This window comes from Venturia canescens, chromosome 2 (genome assembly GCF_019457755.1).
Source record: "Venturia canescens isolate UGA chromosome 2, ASM1945775v1, whole genome shotgun sequence".
NCBI classification, from domain to species: Eukaryota; Metazoa; Arthropoda; class Insecta; order Hymenoptera; family Ichneumonidae; genus Venturia; species Venturia canescens.
In genome coordinates, this window is record NC_057422.1 from 22,599,224 (window position 1) to 22,625,878 (window position 26,655).

Here is a 26,655-nt window from a genome sequence, read left to right on the forward strand (position 1 = left end):
AAATTTTCTTTCCCGACCCAAAAATCATTATGAATTTTTCAAAAATATGCCGTTATTTTTGTTCAAAGTGACAACGCTTTCGCAAAAATGACTTTTAGTGGGACGTTTTGTTTTTTAAGTTTTGTCTTCGAATGTACTTTTTAGATAAAAATATCAAAAGATCATACAAATCCATCTTCAAGGTTTTCTTTTGAGAATTTAGTTAAAAAACGAAAATTTTGGGATGATTGCCGTTTTTATTTTTTTTCGTTTCTTCGTAAGAAACTTTGACATTTTTTACAAGTTCTTTGAAATTTTCAAAGTTGGATCATTTCGCTTACTCTTCTTTTTTCCATTACAAAAAAAAATTCTTTTTTTTTCAATTCAGCTTATTTCTAATGAAACTATTTTGAAAATGTTCGAGGATGTACCGAGAACCTTAAAAGTTGAAAAATAATGCAAATTATAAAAGTAAAAATAGGTAGTCATTGGAAAAATTTCAAGTCTTTCCAAAAAAAATCGGAAAAAATTGAAGACAGCCCTATTGATTATTTTTTTAATACCTAAAAATCATAGTTCATTAAATGATTTCAACTACAGAAAAATTGAAATGAATTTTATCCCGATTAACGGTGTACTAAATTTTTAGAAGCTGACAGTTTGACCAAACATTGGCCAAATCATATAAATTATATTACATTTCCTTTGTTTTCAAACGTAGTTTAAAAAAATACAAACAATATTAAGAGCTGTTGTTCATTTTTTCTGATTTTTTTTTAAATTGAAATTTTTCCAATGATTACCGATTTCAATTTTTATAATTTCTGTTGTTATTCAACTATTAAGGTTCTCGGTACATTCTAAAAGATTTTCAAAGTGGTGTCATTAGAAATAAGCTGAATTGAAAAGAAGAATTTTTTTTTTGTAATGCAAAAAAAACAATAGAAAGCGAAATAGAAATAGAAAGAAAAAACAAAAGAAAGAACTTGTAGAAAATGTCAAGGTTCTTATGGAGAAAAGAAAAAACATTAAAAATTGCAATCATCCCAAAATTTTCGTTATTATCTGAATTCTTTAAAGAAGTTACAGTATCGCTTGCATCTTGTGAATGAAACAGTACGCATGTATCGAATTGTTTTCTATACTTATATAGACCGTCGATGAATACCGACCGCAATGGCGTTAATTTCGTGTCAGAACTCCCTTGCGCCGTGATTTTTCGTTTGCGAGTTATGAATATGTGTCTCTGCGTTTAAAACACGATAGAAAATACATTAAAACAGGTAGATGCATAGTAGAGTGCGTCATTTTAGGGCAACTTTTTTTTTTTTATCTGTCGTGTCTGAAAGTCTTTAGTTAGTGTCGAAAAACGAAGCTTCGCGAAAGGGTACCCTTGTCAAACAATATTTAGAGGCCGCGAATCGAAATTGAAAGTTTCCTATTTGATTAGCATTGCAAAAACCTCATGATTTTTGGTACCACTCTGCTAATTCTCATGTAGCAATATTTTCCTGGTGGGTTTGTGTGGGAAACTAGATACTCTTCAATAAAGTCAATTGAATCATGTCCGTAAATTCAATATTATTCTCGGCATCATTACTAACAGTGAATTTTATATGAATATTTCGAATTGAACGTTTGTAGCGTCTGAGTAATTGAATATATAGAAAAAAATTCAAATGACAATTTTGTAGATAAACAAATTTGCTACAAAAAAGTCTTATGAGCTGAAATTGTACATTCAACCCTTTCCAACTTACAGAGAGTTAAAATAAGTTTTATTTATATTTTTTTGTCTCATTGAAACAATTTCCATTACTTTGTATATGTTCTGTCAACTTTATTGAACATAATCATCTAATACGTTGAAATAAGGATTTAAGGAGTTTCGGTACAGGCAATACAATGTTGCCATGCTAAACCATGCTAAAAACATAAAAAATTTCAAAAAGTTTAGAATTTTATAAAATTTGGTGAACATATTCTTTAGTGCCAAATTTGGCAATACAAATTTTTCAAGATTTTTCTTCTACACAGTTATCGAATAATTGATCACTAAAGTTCACGTGTATAAGCATAGCGTTTTCATATATATAGGTATACATTCCGGGCATAAGAAATCTGCTTTAATGCGTAATTACTCGATAACTAAGTAGAAGAAAATTTTGAAAAAAATTGTGTTTTTGCACTTGATGTTGAACAACATTATCACCAAGTTTTATCAATTTCTTAATATTTAGACTTTTGTACCGAAACTCCTTAAAGTGATTATTTACGAAAAAGAAAACGTAATTTGCAGGTTTCAATGGAAAAAAAAAAAATTTTACGTTTCATCGGATTTTGATTTCCCGCCATAAAATGACCAAGAAAACTAATTTATTTGCAGAAACTGTATCATTTGTTGAGTAGTTTCTGACATTTTTGAATTAGGGGTTGTTCACCTCTTCAACACCCTTTCCCCTAAAAAGCCTGGAATGCGTTTCTGATGATTCATCAATGGAAATTTTTTAGCCCTAATTTCATTCAAATACATCAAGCGCTTCTATATGCGAAACTGAGAAATCACCCCGTGAGGTGCTCATTTTCGAGGACGGTTTTCACCCCTTTAAACCGGTTATGACCAGATAAAAAAAAAATACGTGTTTCTTAGTTTTCTATGTCCTATAATATATATATATATAAATTAAATAAAAATCGGAGGGGTGGACCTAACTGTACTTGTTTGACGGAAAATGAATAACAGTGAGAATATCTTTCATGGCTGGTAAAAAATCATCAGAAGATTCATCCAACCAATGTGACAAACAATTCTTCCTTTAAATAAATCTGTTCTTCCGGTCATTTTATGACGGTAAATCGAAATCCGATGGAACGTAATTTTTTTTTTTTTTTTTTTTTCATTGAAACCTGCAAATTACATTTTTTTTTTTCGTAAAGAATCACTTTAAACCCTTCTTTCAACGTATTAGATGATTATATTCAATAAAGTTCACAGACTATATCCAAAATAATGGAAATTGTCTCAATGAGAAAAAAAATGTACATAAAACTCTCTGTAACTTGGGTAAAGGATTGAATGTACAGTTTCAACTCATAAAACTTTTTTGTAGCAAATCCGTTTATCTACAAATTTGTTATTTGAATTTTTTCTGTATATTCAATTACTCAGACGCTACAAACGTTCAATTCGAAATATTCATATAAAATTACTCATATTCAAATAAAATATTCATATAAAATTACTAACAGTGAATTAGTAATGATGCCGAGAATAATATTGAATTTACGGACATGATTCAATTGACTTTATTGAAGAGTATCTAGTTTCCCACACAAACCCACCAGGAAAATATTGCTACATGAGAATTAGCAGAGTGGTACCAAAAATCATGAGGTTTTTGCAATGCTAATCAAATAGGAAACTTTCAATTTCGATTCGCGGCCTCTAAATATTGTTTGACAAGGGTACCCTTTCGCGAAGCTTCATTTTTCGACACTAACTAAAGACTTTCAGACACGACAGATAAAAAAAAAAGTTGCCCTAAAATGACGCACCCTAATGCAGAATCGTTGAGGCAGAAGACGATGCATTCCAGCAAAGCATACGCGTATCTTCTCGTAAACACAACGAGAAAGTGATAAGATTCACGTTATTACGATATTAATGTTTGTGTTGTCTCCCATATCTCTCTCCTTCTCACAGTGATTCTAGAGCAGACGAAAGTATACACGGAAATACGAACAGAAAGAATAAGAGAGAATAGAGACGAGAGCTTTTGCGTTTGCGTCGTTATTTGTTGAAACATTTAGTTATAATTGTAAAAATATGAAATTATGAACCCACGATGACTAATGTTCACTCGTCTTTGAAAAATGTAAAGCTGAATTGAAAGAAGTAATTTTAGAGAATAATGGGCTTTTTCTCTAAAAAGTTATTCTGGTATTCTGGTCAATGTAACGGTGATCTTTACTCAAGAGCTTCATATACAAGTGGGAGTGACGTTCCGTTCGTGAAAAAGGCTTTGCGAAACGCCATCTATCTGCGCATTCGTGAAGGACGACTCTCCACTGGAACGACTCAGCGGCGTTCCGTTACAGTGAGTAGATACGAATGGTGGAAAAAGTACAAATTTTCTCGTCGGAATAATAACAGTCAACTGCTGGCGACTGCATATCTACGTTTATGGGTGAATGTGCGCGTGCTCGATGTACGTAGATCGTAAATATTATACAGTTGCACTAATGCAATTACACTCTGCACGCTCGAGAGCAGGCGGAAGAAACTTTGAGTGGTGAAGCGCGCGCGGTTGAAATATAATATACGATGAGCACTCGCGAATCGCGGCCTTTACTCTTTACCACCCTCTCTTCCTCTACATCCAAGCCTTCCCAGACTCTTTTCGTCTGGAAACTGAGGAGTTGCCAAGCTGTCGTATCATCGGAAATAATAAAATCAAGGATTACGTCATTAAGTTAACGAATGAAGTTGTGTACGATAAGATTAGAGTCTAATATACGACCGGAGTCTTTAAGCGAATTAAATTTATAAGAAGGAACAAAAATTCTCTAACTCTTTGAAGAAAGTTTCAACAAAGTAATTAAGGAGCATTTCCTTATCAATTTCACACGAGAGCAAGTTGTCTCAAAACTGTTTAATGAGAATCTTCCATGTCACAAGATTTTTTCCTCATTAATTCTTGAAGAAACATTCATTCCCTCGTAAATCTTATGCCTGAATTTTTACAAAACCGCCTAATGAAATCGTTATAAATAATAACTCAAAAGCATTCTGTAGATTCAAATAAATTATTTTTGCAAAAATATTTATCATGCGTGCGATCGTTCGCTCGAGGCACAGCGATATTTTTATTTCCGGTTTGCGAAACAAAATAAAAGCGAATGACGATACGAAAAATTCTCGACAATGATGTCATCGAGATCGAGAGTGGCAACGAAGCACGGGATTCAATTATGTTCGGTTTACTCTTTTATAGTAATCGTTGGGAGATTGGATAAAAATGAAATTGAAGGGATGCATAACGCGTGAAAAATTTGACACATACGAAAATAATATTTTATACGCACGATGAATTTTCCATCCGAGTCTAAACACTTTTTATGGGCATTGCTCGGTGCGTTGCAGATATGAAACAGTTTTCCCCGTCACTGGATTCTCGTTTAGACACAAACAATAACTACATCCCGCTCGTACTGTAGCTTTAAGTGAAAATCAAATAGAGTGTGCCTTAAAGAGTTCCTGTCGCGGATGAAAACTCAATGAGCCGAGCAGCTGAATGAGTTCCGCTGATCCATTTGACTCGGAAAGCTCTCGTCGATTCGAGTGAAAATTAAATCAATCGCGAGACTTTAATACCTGACTTTCGGTTCCGAGGAGAGCCTAGATGTGCTGTTGTACAAAAAGAACTTGAAACGATGTTCCGCATCGAGCGAATGATTAGGAGATCCCATTCCAAAATGTCTCGGACTATATCCATTATTTTTATAGTTCAACTGCGGACGATTCGAGCGAAAATAACGCCGATGTAGATTCGGTGATGCTCGTTTCCCGTTGTACAAACCATAAAATTTTTCGTGGCGCTGAGCATGAGAAAAAGTACCAGTGAAAAATTTTCGGAGAAAAGTCCAAAACGTTCTCACGCTCTCCCTTGTGCTACTACGCCGGTAGTTTAAATATTCGGGTTTAAAAAGGTGCATTCCGAAGGGGAGATATTGGACTTGACTTTTATCTTCTTAAAAGTTTCTACGATCTATTTTACGGGTATTACGTCATTCCGAAAACGTTCATTTTTTGGTTTTCTTTTTATTTCCTTTTCAATTGAAACGCGTTTTCGGATAAAAATTTTTCTCCTTAATCCTGCAAGTAAGTTCTCAAAGATGAAAGCCTCAGCTTCATTTCTGTTTTTGGAAAAATTTAAAACGAAATTTTCTCGCGGAATCGTCACATTTTTAATAAAACAAAAAATTTGGAGATTGCCATGCACTTACCACGAGAACTATTAGATTTCACGGGATATTTCACGAATAAAAAAAGTTGCGTCTGCAATTGTTTTAGTTGCTGGATTTTTCTAGATTTTTTCATCGAAATTTTTTACTCATCAATTGATTTTCATGAGTGAACTAAGTTTCATTTTTATATTTAAATTTTTCAATAAATTTCTTTATAAAACATGGTATGAGCGTTTTTGAGAAGCATATTTTTGATAAATTTGTTGAAAAAACTCGCATCCTTTTCAAGTTACCTCAATGTACTTGAGGTTTAACTGGGAAATTAATGAAAAAATACATTTTGGAACAAACGACGAAAAAAATGTTAGTAACTAAAACAATCGCAGAGGCAACTTTTTTACTCGTGAAATATTCTGTGAAATCCAATAGTATTCGTGGTACGCGAAAATCTCCAAAATTTGTATTTTTTTTTGCTAAAAACCTTATTAAAAACCTACTAAAAACTACTACTACTACTACTAAAAACCTTAAAGGCCTTACTCGTAGAATTGAGAACAAAAAAAATTATCTGAAAAAGCGGTCCAATTGAAACGGATATGAAGAAAGCTCAAAAATAAAGTGAAAAGAAAGTCACAGAGACTTTAAAAAAAAAAAACAAAAATGAAGTCGAATATCGCCCTTTCAAAATGCGCCTTGTTGCATCCGAATATTGAGATAATCGGCATAGTAGCACATATAGCGTGGGAACTTTTTTGGACTTTTGTCCGAAAATTTTTCCTTGGCAGTATCTCGCGTAGCATCGACGCATTCACGTGAATTCATCCCCTCTACGAAAATCCGTGAACCTTTAACGATTTCACGCTAGGCTACCCAACGCTTTGCCAGTAAAAATGACAATTTTTTCCTCTTGCACGTACGCGCACACGTCACTGATTCCAATAGAAATTTTGATATCTCCGCGGAGCTTGACCGAAATATTCATGCAGTACAGAAATTGAGAGAGGCTGCGATGAAAATTTCACTATCAGTTTCTAAGATCGTTGTTTATCTTGTGAAATAAAAGCGGCAGAGTTTCTTCCATCGGGAAATATTCGTGAAAAAGAAACGTACACGTTCCTTCCTTTTTATGGATGTGGGTGTGTTTTTTTTTGTGTATACGCGTCCGTGGATAATAGAGGGTAAAAAAGGAAAAGGAGTCTCGCTGCGGTGGTTTGCTGCCCCGCGAAGAGACTTTTCCAAGGGATTTTCTTTATATGCGACCAGAATTTTATAATGACCGACTTTCTTTCTTTTACGTTTTTTTTTTTTTTTTTTTTTTTTTTTTTTTTCCATTACACTACAATTAAACGGGTCGGTGTGAAGGGTTGGACCACCATTTCATTTACTCGATAGATCCTCCCGCGAGAAATAAGCGATAATATCGCGCTTAACGGTATTCTGAGAAAATTTATTTGCTCGCAGTTCCAATGAACGTCAAGTTATTATTGTTAGGATTATTTTATCTTCTATTCGTATCATGCCGGTTCCAGCAGAGCGTCCATTTTATCACTGAAAATAATTGCGAAAGCAATATCCCTTTCCCTTCTCTTTATTCATGCATCTTTTCAAAAGCAAACCGTTCAGTTCAATATTTTTAAGCAGTTCTGAGACGAGTGGTAAAATGTTACCGCGTAAATTGAATTTACACAGTATATTTTTCACTATGAGTATCAGAACTGTTGTTTGGAATGTCAAATCGATAATCCGGACCGTTTTTGTCAAGTGAATCAGAAAAAAAAACTGCTAATTATATTATTACGATTTCGCAGTTGAAAAATTATAAACGCCGAAGAACAGCACGTTTGCGTGCTGTTAAGAAGTTCGATTTATTTGTTCAATCGACCAAAAAACGTTCGAGTCCGGAAAATTATGCTAAAGCATTTTCTTTCCTAGAAAAGTGATAAATCCCTTGAAAACATTAGAAACCCCGTTCAACAGAATGATCAATTGGATTTGAATCGGACAAGAATCAAAAATTCCACTCTTGCATAAACTGAAGGTCCATAACCTTACAAAAAGTTACATAATGGGTACAAAACTGCCGAAATATACGTGACCAAGCATACGAAGCATACGAATTAATATTTCAAAAAGCTCCAAAAACTGTTAAAATTTATTTCAACCATAATAAATAATATATGCGACGATTGTTAAGGATAGTGTAATATAATTTGATTGGAGAAACCATTGAATTAATAGAAGCATAGGACAGGTGTTGAGCGGATACGCACACGGAAAGAAAATTCCAGTAAAAACTACTATGGTGCCATAGGAGCAGGGGTTTATATCGTAACATTTATTAATTCGAACGAACATACATAGTAATTTTTAGTGAAGCAAGAACTCGATGAAAATTGATGTGTGATACAAAAAAAAAACAAATATCAAACAACAAAAAAACGCATATTATCATACAAGCGCGAATGAAATTCTGCTATGTACCATAGTAAATTTTCAAACATTTTGGCAGATCGGTGATACGTGTATTCAAGCTCTTGGAATTTTACTATGCTCAACTGTAAAATAAGCAATTCAGAAATTTTTATTTGGAAACGACACGAAAATTACAACATTTTTGGTAAAAACCTCCAAAATGGGCTATATATAGAATTCCAACACCGTAGTGGCATAGTTCTTACTATTTTTTTTCTCTCCGTGTACATAGGACACGTGTCTTCTATCTTAACTTAAGAGGACGGATCAGTCGGTATATCGCAACCGTGAGTGCGAGAGAGATAGCTGCAAATTTCGAAATCGAAATTCTTTGGCACAGTTTGACCGATCAAAAAAAGGCTCTGTCAGTCGATTTTTGCCATCGTTCTGCGTAGGCTGACAGAGCCTTTTTTTAATCAGTCAAACTGTGTCAAAGAATTTCGATTTTAAAAATTCCAAGTGAGATTAGTCGACTGATCCATGCTCTTAAAAAAATTATGTTATTATAGTTAATGGCATAAATGAATCGCATCATCTGCTATGCAGCAATGAATAAAATCTAAACCAGTTCGGATTGGATTATTATCCTGAAGACATATCAGTGATGTTCCAATGACAGTTCTGTGCAGGTTAAAATAAAGTTCGCATCAAGTGCACGCACTGTTACTTTTACGGAGCTTACGTCGCGGTAGGAGAGTATTCTGAATCCGGCTTGAAGAGTTTATTGCTGCATGTATTCTTCAAACGTACTATTCAATTTTTTATACGGCGTAAGCAGATTTTTGAATTCCCAGAAATCCCAGATACATAGTCATTCGGGCGTTTCTTAAGGGGATGGATCAGTCGGCATATTGCGACCGTGAGTGCGAGAGAAATAGTTGCAAATTTCGAAATCGAAATTTTTTGACACAGTTTGTCCGATTGAAAAAAGTCTCTGTCAGCCAATTTTCACCATCGTCTTGCGTAAGAAAATCAAACGAATAATCCCCATCCTTTCGATCCTTTCAGAGCCCTACATTTTACAAGTATAATACCTGAAGTTGGTCAGTTTTATTCTAGCTGCGGTAGAAAGTGGACAGCGTTAAGAGCATGGATCAGTCGCTATATCACCACCGTGAGTGCGAGAGAGATAGCTGCAATTTTCGAAATTGAATATATCTGCGATACGGTTTGATCAATAAAAAAAAGCCCCTGTCAGCGTATTTTTGCCATCTTTCCGCGTCCGCTGACAGAGCCTTTTTTTGATTAGTCAAACGACAGCGGAGAATTTTCATTTCGAAAATTCGAGGTGAGGTTAGTCGACTGATCCATGCTCTTAATAAAAATGAGTGAACTTACCATCGAAAAAAAGGTTTTTCTACACAAGAGGAAAAATTTACAGTGAAGCATTTAAAGGATTTTGTACTGACAATAAATTCGGAACTAAAAGAGTTTTGAGTGGAACTACTCTTATAAGATAAGGATATATTTTTTTTTATATTAATTTTCCTATAACGTTCGATGAATAATCTTTTTCTCGAAGTTTTTGCAAATTCTCACGGCAATATTGTTCTTTTTTACACAGTAATTGATAATTTTATACAATACGGAACTCTGCAGGACCGTAGGAAAGATTTACCAGGCCCTTCAGTCTCGGTAACTACGGAGGAGACGATCGATGAAGTTGAAAAATATTTTCAAGAAAAACCACATTCTTCGATTTGCAAGGCCGAAAAAACTTTGAAACTGATAATGATTATATCAGCTGTGCACAGGATTTTACGCTATTTTATAAAAATACACCCTTATAAAATAACCACGTATCAGTTGTTAACTGAAGACGCAAAAGAAAAGAGAAAAGAGTTATTTACAAGAAGTATTTGAGTCCATCAATAAAGTTTATGGAGATCGAGTTATTGGCCTAGGGTACCTACGCTTTGTTAGATGAACAGGATCAGATTTCTTTTTATGGAGCTACATTAAAGATCATTGCATGAAAATAACCCAAGGACAATAGATTTAATTAAATAAATTAAAAAGATCGTCAATGGCGTTTCAGACGAAACATTAGAGCATGTTTTGATAATTTTAGGAAGCTTTTGGATATTTGTGCCAAATCAGATGGTTCTCATTTCAAAAATATATATCATTAATACCTCACATTCTTCACTGTATTTTTAAATTAATAGTTTGTACTAATAGTTCTTTGTTATGTATAATAAAATGGACGTGAAATGAAAATGATGACTTTCCTTTATTAAAAAACATTGAAATTTTCCCAGTCGTTTGATTACTTAAAAAATAGTGATTCATTGGTATTCACACATTCCTATGGGGCACCCTTTATGTATGGTACATCTGAATGGAATCACGGCGTCATGCCATTATTTTTTCTCACTGTGAAAATGTAGTGAAAATGTGAAAAGTTGCATCAACGAAAAAAAAAAGTTTCCGACTGAATATTGCTGCGTCAAGTTAGCACTTGCCTCGAAAAGAATAAAATCGTTGGGAGGATTCTTATATAAATTAACGGAAGTGAAGTTCCGAAGATTCGCGTGACCTTGGGCGCATGCTTCCATGAATTATTACATCTGCCTACGCGAAAGTTCACAATGGTTTCCGCGGGAGCAATGAAAAATGTACTAGATAGACGGAATATCTGTCTCGGATTTTGTGGTCTCACGAACAAGAACTAAAACGTCTTCTCTTATTTTCAAGTGAAATGTATTATTTTCATCCTTCGGGGATGAAAAAGCTTCCATTTCTTCGGGTACGACTTTCCCTATTCCCATCAGACTCTTGGCCGAAAAATGCCGTGTCGGAGGGCGGAAGGAAAATAACAATCCTCCAATAGTCTCCTATTAATATCTCTATCAACGTGGATTCAAGTCCGTGAACATTTGACGAATATGAATCTGAGTTATTTTCAGGCCGTTCATCCGTACCTTGTTAATTTTTTTTATCTCTGGCTTACCATTTCTCGACGTCAAAAGTGAAGTTTTATTCTAATCTCCATTTCCTTAGCTCTACCTCGACTTTGAATAACATTTTCAATAAATTGTGTGGAGATGGGGCGGGGTTGATATTCCGAATATTCAATGCTCCGACGGCTCAAATCTTCGAATTTTCATAACAGGAAATCACAAGTTTCGTAAAGATCATGCCAACGAAAGGTTACCTCGTTGTTTGTAAATAATGCGGAAGGGTACAAGTAGCGATAAAAAGAAGTTACAAGTACGATTTCTCATACAAGGTGATCATCGGAAATATTATTAAAAAACAATCTTTGCATATATAGTATTTAGCATACTATGAAAGTCCGAAATTTTTATTATAGAAAAAAAGATATATCAGAAAGCTTTGAACTCCGAAATTCATATTTTTGATCGTTTTATTTTCCGAAAAATATAATTCAGACCTCTCAAGATCCCGAAAAAGAACTATCAGAACATTAAAAATTCCGAAATCTCACACTTAACGTAGAATGGCAGCACCACTGGAGTTTCGATCGTTCGGGAAAAATCTTTTGGAGATTTGACGTTTCGAGATAATGTCTTTTCGGACTTTCGATCTATCGAGGTTTATTTGTCTATTAAACGGTTATTCGATATTCTTATTTTTTCGAAACTTTTCGTTGTACGAAGTTCAGCCCCTCAGGAACCCAACTTTCTAGCCAGACAATTTTTCGGAATTTTGAACTTTCTGGTTATAGGAAATCGATCGTTATTTTTGTCTTATGTTATCATGTCGACCTTTTATTAGTAAGTTTTATGATTTTTATGGTCTTATTCCTGGGTGTGTTTTTAATTTCGGTTTAATGACATATCGGTTAACAAGATTTCAGTATTACAAATTTTTTAGTGTATCGAGTACCAGCTAGCAATTTCGGAATTTTGAACTTTCTCGTTATTTTAAGTTCATCTTATGAATCAGTAATAATGAAACATGCAATATGCGATATGTGTGTGGGAAACGTCTGGTAGGTCCGCAACATATTTGGATGAGTGTACGAGACCGTGGGTTGGTCCTTGGTCCGGAATATCATTGGATTATGTGTGCAGAATCGTTGGGTGGGTTCGGAACATTTTTTGATGTATGTGGGGAATCGTCAACGACCCAAAATTCATGAGAAACTCTCCGAAATGTATGAAAATACTCGATTTTATCGTGTTTTATAGAAACTTAAAACCCCATAACTTATGGAAGTAATAAAAAATGTCAGCCTCCTCCGGTTCACATTTCCTAATAATGATGACATACTGAAGAAATAATTTGTTCCCCCTCAAATTGGTGTGGTGCCCTACTTCTGCATAATTACCCAAATAAAATATACAGAAAAAATATGAATAATATTTGGTAGAAAGCGGCGAATAAAATAGTGTTCTGGTTTACTCAGAACGGTTTTTTCTCTCCGTCGCGTTTTTTTCATTTTACTCGAACAAGATATTTGTGATGTTATATTTAACACGAAATATATATTTAGTTGAGAATGTTCGAATATATATCTATATACACTCCCTTTTATTCGAGATACTGAGGTATATATAGTATAGTGGCGAGCTTTGTATAGTCGACAAATTGCACCGGCGAGCACGCGAGTCACTACTGACGTAATAATTCGAATAATCGTTTTGAGCGAGGGTGAGAAAAAGAGGGAAAAGGAGCCAGAGCGAAAATTTTGAAGAGAGAGAGAGAGAGAGAACGAGATAGAGAGGAGGAGAAAAGCGTGTGCGTGAGAAAGACTGAGGGAGAAAGAGAGTCGATCGAAGGGAGGAAATTGCCATCGCCTCTGCGTTTCCCTGTGCTATTAATAAGCTCTCGGAGCCTCGAGATTATTCCAATTTTTCAACTTTTTTTTCAGTCAAACTTTTTATCGAGATGAGAAATAATCATAATTTCTTTACTGTATAAATCGCGTTTGCGGATTGTGATAACGCAATTTTGATAGAATTAGATTTTCCAGTAAATATGCTGAGAAAAAGAGATTAAAATCTTCATGGCAAATGTAGGAACTTCAACATATTTTTCAGTGAGTGTAGAGATAACGAATATTTACAATTATGCTCGAATTGTTTTCCGTATGCGTTTTATTAGGCTTTTGGATTAAGTCGAAATAACTTACCTCGTTAAACAGGTGAAACAAAAGAAACGAAACGCCCAACTCTTTCTTCTTCGTACTTTCTTCGTAGGCGACGAATCACGTGTCCGGAGCAATCGGATTCATCGTTATTATATTTCTCCTGTTTTCTATCTTTCTCGTCGATTTGTTGGATCATGAAAAAAACCTCTTCGTGCTTATTCCCTATGAACTTTAGTCCCTGCGAGACGTTTTCCTTCAACAAAGAGGAAGTACATTCGTAACTTATACGCGTTCTATATTTGGCCGACGAAAAATGAATGAAGAGCCAAGAAGGAACGTTAAAACGAAACTGAATTTACTCCGTGAGGGACATCGGAGTGTTTTATCCAATCTCCGTGTGTGAGATTATCAGCACTACCATTTTACTGCACTCTTACAAATATATAGAAAAACGAGGTATTCGATCTCAAATCAACCGACTTTCGTCGCTTCGATTCATTCGTCGTTGTAAAACAATTTATTCCATTTCAAATAATCGTGCAATCGTTTTAAAGTATTCATCGTTCGGCAAAACAAAATGAACACAATTCCCACGTGTTTTTTCATTTTTTTAAGGCCCTGCTCTCAAGGATTCGTATCAATGAGCTTCGTAACGATGACGTTTGAAAGAGTTGACTCTTGTCGAAATTTGAAATGTTTCACACGTAACTTATTCAAGTGCGAAATAACCTGATAAAGATGATCGTTACAGCGTACAGAAACATATCAACTTTTGGAAAAAGTTGAATAAAAATATTTAAGTTTCCAAATAACGTAAATGTTCAACATAAAAATCTCTGTAAATCATGGTGAGCAAAAAAAAGTTTGTATAAAAGTCGTTGGCTAAAATGAGAAATTCTCCAACTTTGCATGCTTTCAACTTTACGCATTCAAAGCTAACAGTTTCTGGTGCCAAATATCGAGAATATCGAAGGGCTGAATCCTCCTAAATTTTGCGCGTTATGCAGTGAATTAATTCTGGAAATAAAAAAACAAACAAAATTCCATATAAAACGCTCCGACGAAAGAATTCTACTATGAAGGAGATAATACAAAATTAGAGCGGAGAATGAGAAGAGAAGTACGAACTGGGACGTGTTACGAAGTTCAGCAAAGTTGGTCTTGGTATACGGTCAGAGAAGCGTCCTTACGAGAAAGTACGAGAATTTGAGAATAAGTGCGAAATTCATACAAACGAAATGGTTAAACGTCACTTGGCCCCGTTACGAGACATTGTCCGTGTTATTTCTGCGCTTCATCGGGATTTTTAGACGTAATTTTTTTTGGAAAGAGGCGAAATGAATCCTTGGTTGGAGAGAAAGTTGCGAAAGATTGAAGAAATTAAATGAAATTGAATAGACAGGAAAGTTTGTTGTTGAAGATATTTTCAATGAGGGAGACGAGCCCGACAAAAAAGTAGTCGCGCGGAGCCTAGTGAAAGGAAGGAATCTGGCGAATCTGCCAGTTCGGGTTTGGCACTCGTTCTCATCTGCTAAATTAATGCCAAGTGTCTTTCGGGGAGTTTTCGAAGTAATGGAAAGGTTGTTGGATGAATTTCCAGAAGGCGAAAGTACGATCGAATTGGCATGGACACTCTCGTACGTATATATAACGGCGGAGTGAACTTTCGAACTTTTGCCTTGATGGCGACGGAAATGACCTCGAAGCTGGTTAACTTCCGGTGTAATGAGAATTGCGACGTTGGAGCGTGACTTTTATTTGTTATTCTTTTTCTTCCGATAGACCGGGTTGTACAACTGGAAAAAAGCAATGAAGCGAATGCGTTGTTGCGTGGAGAAAAGAGAGAAAGAGAGAGCCTAGGGAGAGAGCACATATTGAAGTTAGGGATAAAATCACAGACGAGGGAAATAAAAGGACGATTCGTTGAACGAACTTCCGGTTAATAAAGTGTAGCATTTTCGGCGTGAGAGGACGATGCGCGAATGAAAACGGAAATTAATCCGTCGTTTCGTGTTGTCGCGAGGTACACGCCAGAGGGACGGTCGTAATAATGAGAGAAAGAGGGAATGTAAAATAAAGGGCAAAATGAGACAAAAGAACGTGTGCTGCTTGTTTGAAATCCGCCTTATTCATCTCGGCAAACTTATATGTTTTTGACATTCTTTTTCGTTATAATAACGTATGTGAGCTGAGTTTTCATGAGGAAATCGTTGCAGTTAATGAAACACATGTTTATACCGCATACTTTCATTTTCTGTACCGGCAACTCCACAATAAATCACGATTCCCTCCATTTGTACTTTTTGAAGCCCCGAATGCCTTCATTTGTCGGCGAGTTTATCATACTCAATTTTTTTTTTTCGACGGAAATTTTATTCTGACCGGATCGATTTTTTTCCTGAGCACGAGGTGAAAAACATTTGGAAAGAACTTTTAGCTGCAATTGTACGATCTTAGAAATAGGACAGGAAACTTACGGGGACATTCGGAATTCGAATGTAAATTGGTTACTTTTTTTTCGCTTCATTTTGTAGTTAAGGATGTACAGGCGCGAGGACTTTCTTTAGATAGCACTCTAATTTTTTTATGTCTTACAATCCAAGATTTCTTTTCTAGGTCTGCTGTGAAATTTCAAGACCTCTTATCGTTCGGTTGAAATATTAACAGCCGAAAAGTACAAAAATTAACATGTCGCTTATGGCCATAATGACTTACTAGCCTCTTTAGCCATCTTCAACTTTGAATCTTCAAAATTTGATATATTTCTAAATTAGATGTCGAAGGTTAAAAACTTTACTTAAAAAGTAGGGTCAATGGCCATCTGAATTAGAAATATTGAGTTGAAGACGACAAATGGTTACTGGGGTGATGCGAAAAAAATCGGTATTTTTTTTTCTCGGAACTGCGACGGAAATTATTAGTTCATTAAAAAAAAAGTAATTTTTCTAAAATTTCAAATTAAAAAAAATTTGATTAGATAGTACACTTTTCGATATTTTTCTGTTTCATCTCAAAAATCGCGAAGCAAAATTTTTTTGTTGCTCTCATAGCAGAAGGTGTTAGTGCTCCATAGAATCATAAATCTAATAAAATTTTGTCACTCTCAAAAAAAATGTTGAGGCTACCTCGCATATTTTATTTCTTTTTTTTTCTGTACATTTAACTATAAATTATGATATTAAAAAATATGTGGCTACAAATAACTATTTTCGTCGCTCTTCCAAAAGAAGGGGTGAAAGTATTTTGCAAAAGCAGTTTTTCAAAATTTTATCGCATTCAAATTCTCTAAAAGAAAATAAATGCTAATGAATGCAAAATCGCAAAAATTTTTAGTTTCAAACTGTTTGTTTACAATCAAACTATCTGAGTTTGTACAGGATGTCAACTTTGTACAATAGACGGTGAAATATCAGACTTTGAAATAAAGAATTTGAATTCGGCGAAACACAGCTTTATTTGGCATGTTGTCATTTGTATACGATGCCCTAGCAAGTTTTCGTGCATATATTTTTACGCACGAATCTATTTGTATAAAAAATACAGGAAATGTGAAATCAATCGCTTGAGAAAATGCAAAAATATTTATTATAAGATGCAATTTTGAAAAACTATGTTTTTGCAAAATACGTTCACCCCTTCTTTTGGAAGGACGACAAAAATTGTCATTTGTAACCACACGTTTCTTAATCTCATAATTTATAACTATACGTACAGAAAAAAGGAAATTAATTATGCGATGTAGCTTTAAAACTTTGTTGAAAGTGACAAAATTTTATTAGATTTATGATTCCACGGATTAACACTTTCTTCTATAAGACCAAAAAAACATGTTTGCTTCGTGATTTTTGAGAAAAAACACAAAAATATCGAAAAGTGAAAAAAAAGATCGATTTTTTTTGTATCACCTTAATGTTTGCAGAATCTTGAAATTTTGCAGGCCTATAAGTCACTTGTCATATATAGCGCAACCTGAATCATATTGTCAATGGTAGTGACAGCTACACTTTTGAGGGTTATATACGGTGATCTCTGATCTAATCTGTCAACTGACTACGTTCAACTTTGTAAAACATTGCCTTTTTGCAGTGTACTATCGAATCATGTGGAAGGCTCGGAATGAAATATTTTTTTATAACGCTTTTTTACTAATAAATCTGCTCTATATTAATGACCAGACTAATTATTCTTTTAAAAAAATATGGAAAGATTGGCAACTGACTAATATGACGCGTATACATCCTAATTAGATTATCTTGTGGTTTGAAATGAGTAAAAAAATGATAACCATGTTATCGTTTGCAACGAACTTCAGCTTGCTTTACCTTATCCTGTGATTTCGAAAATTTGATAGGACCCCCGTGAAAAGTGGTGTTGTTTGTTATTGAAGGCTTCACGAGTGATATCAATGAAATTGTATGTAATGTATATATTATATTTACAAAAGTTTCGTCGCTGTTTCATGGCCTTTTATTTCATTCCTACTGCTATTCTTCTATCACCACTAGTATTAGTTTTAGAAAAAAATTCGCATGAAATTAGAATCGATTATCATAATAAATAATAAATAATTATTGTATTGAAAAAAAAACGGATAATAGCTTTTTCCGAAATATTGTGGAAGTATGTTTGCACTTGAGAGTATTTTGAAAATGTTCTTTTACGCGCCATAAAATTCGCATGCACTCATGAAAACTCTTGAAACCAAGGCAGAGTTTTCTTAGCGAACCCTTGCAAGTTTACTGCAAAAATGATGAGAACAGTGAAACTTTTCGTAAGCGAAAATTTGCCTCAATTTTAAAGATTAATCAACAAACATTACTAACTCCAATCGTAAGATTAACTCTGTATTTCGTGATCCAAATTCGTTAATTTTTTACATAAATAAAGATGTTTCGTCACAGGAAGCTTCAATATCGTTAAAGAACTTGTTAAGCATAAAAAAACGTCACAAGATTCTATGCAAAGTATGAAAAAGAAATATCCGTTCGAATAAACGACACTGAGAGAACCGAAAGACAATGTTCTTTCGTTTATTTTTGAACAGTGTAAGATTTGTAAAAAAAAACTAAATTTTGACGAAAAGATTGATCGAGAAAATAGTGTACATACCTCTCAAGTAGAGAGACTAAAAAGACATTGTTGATGGTGAAACACGCGCGAAATAAGTTTACGCCACGAGATATTTTTTTTAAGTGCGAGATTGGAAAAATCGACGCGAGGAGATGAACAGGCTTAATAATAGTGGAGAGCACAGCGGCACGGTGGCCCCGCGCCCCGTTGTGCGAAACGCGACTGCGTGGGTACGACGTACGTTTGTCGAGGATCAACGTGAAGAGAAACGCGAGCAGCCACCTCCACCACCACCTTCATCTCCACCGCCGACGCCGCGCCGTCATCCCTCCGTGAGGGTTGCTTCACTCCCTTCGCCGGGGACACGACACCACGCTTGCGTGGAAAGAAACCAAGCTAGGTATAAATACATACGAATGTATGTGTATGGGTCATCCGATGTTGAGCAGGTTTTTTTTGTAGGAAAATACGTTTTATTATTCTTCTCTCTCCAAAAGTGCCGAAGGGCAAAGCGATATAAATATCTCGTCGATCTTTTGATCGCTGCTCAAAGTATCTTGGAGGCTCCCGAATAATAATAGCTCTCAATGAAGAACACATCGAGCACTTTCAATCCGAATTTCTTTAACGATAAATCTTCTCTCGATTCGAGAATACTAAAAAAACATCGCAAAGCTATACAGAAAAGTTTTTTTTTTTAAATACGCTCTTGGATGCAAATTGTACTGATGCGATCATTCATTCATACGAGGATACCCATCAAGTACACTACTTTTTGATATCGCGTTTTCACACGTATCCTAAAGTTGGTTTCTATTTTTCGTAATCGAGGCAGTTGATGCTGGTGTAAATATCATTTATTGTCTTCTATATTTGAGTTTTGTACTTTTAGACTTTGAAGGAAAAAGTTAAGCGTTGAAAAAAAGTTTTGATTCCAGCATAGATTTGGATACACATTACAATGGAAAGTTTTTTGTATAAATTTAGTTATGAAAAAACGCCAATGGATAAATATTTCTCTAATCTGACTTATGATAGCTCAATTTATATAGGGGAGAGTAGAGCAAAGCGGAACAGCCGGGCAAAGCAGACAGCTTCCCTAATAAAGTGGATCTTTTTTTATTATGGAAAGTTGGAGAACTCGATCATTGCTCTGAGGAAATCTGTTTGAGACTTAATATGCAATGAAGAAATCGAATTTTTTCATAAATTAACATTTTTTTTTAAATTTGAAATTTAGCTCGAACTCTTGACATGTAAGTGTTGAAAAGAAGTGTAAAACTGTGATTTACTATGAAATGTTTTAATAAAAATCATCGCCGTCGACTCCGGCGCAATTGCAGTCGGCTGAAGATTGGCACTCACTACATTGAACCCAACTTTCTTTTGATTCGGAATATTTTTGCTCACAGAAAGAACACACTGCGTTTCCGATGAAGTCCTGGGCATATTGAGAGGGTTTGGCTTTCTTTGCTCTTGACTTTTTGTCAGCGACTTTTTCCGCGGCTACTATAACTGTGGGTTAGCAGGCTCATGGCGATAAGGTGAACTCTTTAAAATTGTAGTTTTTCCCCGACGACGTCACTTCCGAGGCCTAACATTACCTGCAGCTGGGATGGGTAAAATATCTTGAGATGGCGCGCGGGCACAATCCAGCATTGCCATGTTTTGAGTGTGCGTCGTGTGACCATCCAAAAGGAGGAGCACAGGCTTGTGTTCAGTTGGTTCAACCATTTCTATGAACCATTTAAGCCATTGAAAGAGCAAGTCACTTTGCATCCAACCACTTGGATGGCATAGACCCCAGCTTCCAGACATGAACCCGTCCAATAAGCTTGGCTTTTTTTGTACTGGTATTTTGCGACCGTGGAAAACCAGCCTCGTAAACATTCCAGATGCGATCCGCTGTCGAACTGAGCCGTTCGATTATCGATGTCCGTGAAGTTTTTCCTCAATAATTGATCAACTCCAGTTCTTGTTCAGAATCAAAAACCGTTTTGAATCTTCCCAAACCTAAGAACAGAATTTGATGAAACTCGATGTAGATGATTGACTTTAAAGAAAATTCCATGATGATAAAAAAAACGACAAAGTCACCACCAAGTTTTGATGAAAATCCTATATCCAGAGTCATCTTAAATTACAGAGGTAACAAGTAAAAATAACTAAAGTTGTTAAAAAATAATTTATTTCTATACCTGGAGTTTACCTTTTTTGATTTTAAGTTCCATATCAGGGTTAACTTTTTATTTTTTTTAATACTTCGAACGAGTGCTGTTTTCGGAATGTGCAGTAACAACTCTATACGACATTTCTCCATCGACATCTTTTTTTATGATTTTAGCCATTAATATTCCATCCCATAATTGTTGTTCAATTTTCTTTTTGTATTGATAAATCATTGTTTTACACTGAATGTTTTTATGTCAAATTTCATATTATGAAAAAAAAACAGTATTGAACCTAGTCTAAAAATGAAATTCATAAAAATTGAAAGGTGGTCCAACATAATTGAAAATAGTTTTTTTTTAATGAGCTGAAAATATATTTTTCTTTAAAAATAAAATAGTAATTTTAAATAAGAAAATTAAAAATGCTTTGTATAAAACATGATTCCATTTTTCAAAAAATTCATTGCTGTGTATGTAGTAAATATGTGTTTAATTTAATATAATTGTACTGAAAACTGCGTAAAACAGCTCCAAAAAAAAATAGAAACACTGCATCATACATTTTCCAATATCAAAGCACTCGGAATTACTATGATCTTCGGCAGGCTAAAAGAGTGATCGAAGTTCGGTCTAAGAAATTCCTCAGAGTCATTCTAGATATAAATAACTGTTCTCACCTACATTATTGTGGACATCGGAGTTGATAGAAATCCGTGATGCAGCATTCAAGTTAGCGATTTTTCGTAAAATTTGGAAAATGACCAACTTCAGAATGGTATTTCTCTAGGCGTCTTCACGCAACCCAAATTGTCGGCATGATTGCTTGAAGGGTATATGGAAAACGAAGAAAATGAGCTATATTAGAAGTCAGCTAGGCTGAAAATAAAGTTGTAACGTCAATTTGAAAATGGTAATTTTAGGAAAATTTAAATTCATTTAACTTGATCGCAATGACAGGCCTCTCAATCTAGATGACTGAACAACTTTTTTCTACAATCTAGATGGTATACTAAAGAAAATGTAATCACTATTATTTAACTTGAACGTAAAGTCTTTGTGAACCATCATCTTAAAACGAGGCAAAAATAAACATTTTTTTGATCTTTATAAGGTTCGTTCTCGTGCCCTTGAGTACTTGGAAAGTTGAAATTTGGTATTTAACAAGTTTGAGTAAATTCGAATGGATCTGCTGATATATAATTTTTCATCATTATTAATTTGTGAAACCTGCCTTGCAAAACTAATTATATATGAGAAAAAAAAATAGTTTTCGTACAAGCCGGAAGTCTTGTTCTGGAGATCGTTGAATCGATAACCCTGAAAATTCCCATCTGTTATATCGAAACTTACCTCACTTGAAAGTATTCGAATTGTTTTTTGGTGTCATCCACTTTTTCTTCGTAATCATAACATTATCCATTTTCTCCTTTAAATATAAAAAAAATCTCAATCGATACTTCGTATTTGACTAGTGAAGGGTACATTTTTTTTGCTCCGTTACAGTTATGATTTAGAATTGGAAATTCCGATGACGTAAAGCAGACCGTTTGCATTATCCACCGAGAGAATTCGGCAATATATTCAGTTCAAGTGACACGCAAAATAACATGACAGTTCGTGACAAAATATAACGCGAAAATCAATTTTCCATCAAACGTTCATCGGTCATAGATTCGAAAGCGACGAATACAGTCTGCAATGCCACCAGCTATGTAAACAGATCAGAAATGGCCGTTTTATATCCTTGTATTTCGTGGATGTTCCGAATATAGTGCAAGTTCACCAGTTTGTGGAATTTTGAGGTTGAAGAATTGATGTTGAGTCAAGACCCCGAGGTCCTCGCTTCGGGGTCTTGACTCAACATTGAATTCATGATTCACGAATGCTGAACCAGTCGGAATCGTGATTTGAAATACTCTGAAGCTAGTCATCGAGCGAGTCAGCGCGCTTTTAATGAAATAAAATTTAATATATTGTTCTGACGAGCCCATCAGACTCTGCTGGGAAAAAACAAAAAATTGACATGAAGACGTTTGTTTTGGGCATTTGAGGATCCTTGAAACGCAGGAATAAAGTATGCGTGTGAAGAAAATAAAATTGCATAATTCATAGGAAAATACACTTCCGTTGAGTTTTTTTTTATCTCATTGTTTTCTTTCATTTTTTTTGTTCTACGTAGGAAATATAAATCGCTATACATAGAGAATCAAGTTTTTTTTTAAATCGGTTTTCAAAACCTTACAAAGATGCCTGAAGCAGTCCGATGTTGTTTTCTTTGTGTCTCTATCTCGTTTGCTCGTTTTTTCGACGATGACAATGATAATCGCAATAGTAATAATATTTATATTAATCATAATAGAGAAGTGTGTGTGTGTGTGTGTGTATATATATGAATATACATATACATGTAGGTGAAGCGGCGCGAAACGATGTTTGTGCCCAGGGTAATTCGATCATTCATTCGTGTTTTTTTTAATATTTTTTTTTAATTTTGTTTCGTTCAATCGTCATTACCGACGATTCAAGTGTACTTTAATGTTTTTTCTATTACAATAAATTATTTGACGTTTATTTAACGCCGCTCCGAGCGTCAAAGTACACGGAAATGTTACATATATATTACATATGCGTATATATTTAGATGCATATTTGCTGTCGCGTAATTCTCTATGCATATGTAAACACGTACATATTTATATGCGCAAATATTTATAATTTTTGTATTTCAATAGATGCTTTGCTTTAATAACGTTAATGGTACCATTTTTTTGGGATTAGAACTTTTTTTTTCATTGTTTTTAATTTCATTTATCTCTTCAAATTATTCTTATTCGGTCGGTCATTCGTTTTTAATCTCCTTCTATCAGCACAAAAATTGCTCGTTCATTGAGTCTCTCTCCTCTGTGCATCTTGCAGAAGAAGAGCCCTCGCATTTTGCTTTATGATATTTTTTTCTTGTCATTCCACTATTGAAGCGAATATCTGATACCGATACTCATTCAATAATGTAACATAATAAGAAAAATATATTCTCGCGCGGTTGTGATACACAAGAGTGTTGAATTGAACTAGTTTGTATATTAGGGCGACTCAAATTATGACTAGTTTTGTCAATTACTCTGCTCCTGATATTCATGTCTGTATATCGTAAGAAGGTTGAATATTTCATTTAATTTTATTTGATGCTTTCAAAATTACTGGTCATTTGCACCATTCGGGATGAATTTAGATGTTTTCTTGATGACAATTGTTTGTTTTAGATTTTTTTTATTTGAAAATGCTGATATTATCGAATGTTCGAGATAAGCTCGGTATGGCTGAACCGATTTTGTTCTCGAATTTTGTAGATGGTGGAAAATTTTTTGATCCAGATCGAAAAATATTGCTCCAAATTTCTTCATGAAATGAAAGAAAAAAAAGATGAAAGTTTGTCAGAATCCGTTGATATTGGTTTTTGTGTTATTGTGGAAAAGAAACCTTCGACAATACAATATTTTCGCGAATTGAGCAAATTTTAAGTAATGGATGGAAAAATAGTTATATGACGATGAATGAAATCCCAAAAAGCATGATAGTTAAAAAAAACACTTTTTTTTTGAGTCACCCTACTATTTATGCGTATATAATAATATTCGTATATAAAAAATGTGGTGGGGGCCACAAAAGTTTTTTTAAATACGTCGATTGTACTAGTATCAATAATAATGTACTCGGAATATTTTTTCTTTCTTCCTTTCTTCTCGCTCAACCGTAAAATAACAAATAAATAGATGAAATCCTGTGTTAGTTACTTTCATCCACCTCTCATTGCCAATAAGGAAAATTGTCTTTCCTGTTCGCAAACCTAAGAGAATATAAGGATGTCGATGAGAATCTCATCCATAATTATTTTTCAAGCTATATGAAAAAAATCAACATTTTTCTCGAGAACGCGACGCATTGATGAATTCGTGGAGCAAAGTTTATTTTCGCCATATTATGTCTTTGCGGAAATGCCAAAGATTTGTTGAATCGGGCGTGAAGGAGGAGTAAGTGATGCTACGAGAAAACTCGTTAACAATTCATAATAGCAGACCCGTCCAAATTATGCATGTGTTCGTCGTTCGAAATATTTTCGACATTCTTATTAATATTTATATCATTTTTTATTAGCTTGTAACCGAGTCTCATTTCAGTCCACCAAAATGTGCCTAAGATTACTTATTGATGTTTTTTGTTTATGATCAGTTGAAAGAATAATAAGACCAGATAACGAGGCTCTAAAATCATCAGATTTCAACAAAAATACTACTCGATAACTGCATGTGTCATGCAACGTGGAAAAGTCCCCTGATGTTAAGTCAATAGTTTTGGACGTGAGATTCTCATTAACTTTTTGTTTCATTAACAAATTAGTGGAAAAAAGTATTTTTTTTTTTTTATAAAACGAAAACTAATGGAGCTATGACAATAAAATCCAGTGGCGAAACGTAGATGATGAAAATGGGAAGAAAATGAATGCTGTAACGATTTGATCGATTAATAATTAAGGTGATCCATCAGTTGCGTGAGTGCGAGAAAGATAGCTGTAAAATGATTGCACGGTTCACTCTGGTATCCTTGATTTTTTCAGAAAAATAAGTTACATTTTGTTCTCTGATAAAATGTGAATAATGTGTAACGCAAATATATATATTTTTTTTCAAATATTAAGCTACTCGAAATAAAACAGGATTTTTACCGTGTGAAAAAACCTTGTTTCAACTCCAGAAATCCCGACGATATGAATTTATATAACAAACTTCATTATTTTTCCATTTTTCTCCATTATTAACCGATTGAGACGTTTCAGCGTCCATTCTCTTTGCATTTTTATTATGTACATTTCACTATGCGATTTCATTGTCATAGCTCCATTAATTGTTGTTTTATAAATAAAACATCAAAAAAGTACTTTTTCATCAATTTGTTACAAAACAAAGAGATAATGCGAATCTCGGGTCCAAAACTATTAACTCAACATCATGGAACCTTCCCACGTGAGATGGCACTCGTGGTCATTCATTGGGTAGTATTTTTTGTCAAAATCAAATCCATCGTTTCCTGGGCTATAATTTAAAAAACTGAGGAAGCTGTCGATAAAGATTTACGAAACTTTTCCAAAGTATTCTTTTCGGTTATCTCATAGGCACGTTGAAAAAATATTGTACAAATTGGACAGTAAATAAGTACATTTCAGAGCTCGACTTAAACGAAGATAGCAATTATTGCATGGTCGATGTACAAATTGATGAGCTCGTTAATTATTGTTTTACAGTGTAACGTATATATTCATTCGTATTTTATACTCGAATGAGCGGTAAAAAAATCATTTCAGTCGATTCGAATTTTTTTGTCTCGTTAGCTTGTATTATGTGTTTTTTTGTTCACTTTGTACAGTATTACTCTCTCAACTCCGACATTACAAGACTTTAAGTCTATAAAAAAACGATCCCATTTTCCTCCGATCGTTTGTAAAGCTCTCGATTTCGTATTTTTCCTTTCATTGTGATTCTCTCTTCCTCTAGTTCTTTCTCTTTTTCTTTTCTTCTTTGTCCACAAGCCCGCGCGCATTATAATATTTACAAATAAATCACTCTCAAATGTGTCAATAACATCTATAAACTCTCTTAAACATTATCAACAGAATACTGAAAATAATATGTACAGAGACTGGTTCTTTTTTCCCATTCTCATTTTCGTGAATTTCTCGATGATCAGATTGATACGTCGAGATAATAAAAATACATGAACCGATTTGCAAGTCTCGAGTCACAGCTCCAATGATTCAACGGTTATAGCGAGAGATAAACTGTTACAAAATTCATACATTTTCTTTTTTTTTCATACATTATGCAAACACTACTTCAGTTACTTTGTAATGGCACAATTCATTTATATGATCGTTTATCCATGATT

General features: G+C 34.4%; 1 protein-coding gene across 2 annotated transcripts in view; it reads right to left on the reverse strand.

Moving 5' to 3' along the window:
- RSG7 (Regulator of G-protein signaling 7) overlaps positions 1-18,796 on the reverse strand; it is a 67,279-nt gene extending 48,483 nt beyond the window's left edge. The window contains exons 1-2 of one of the 2 annotated variants that reach the window (XM_043411632.1): positions 18,587-18,796; positions 13,520-13,730 (exon numbers count right to left, since the gene is read on the reverse strand). The gene's annotated coding sequence lies outside the window, so the exon portion shown is untranslated. The remainder of the gene's footprint in view (positions 1-13,519; positions 13,731-18,586) is intronic. The other variant, XM_043411633.1, reaches the window with a different exon arrangement.
- Between the last annotated feature and the right edge of the window lie 7,859 nt (positions 18,797-26,655).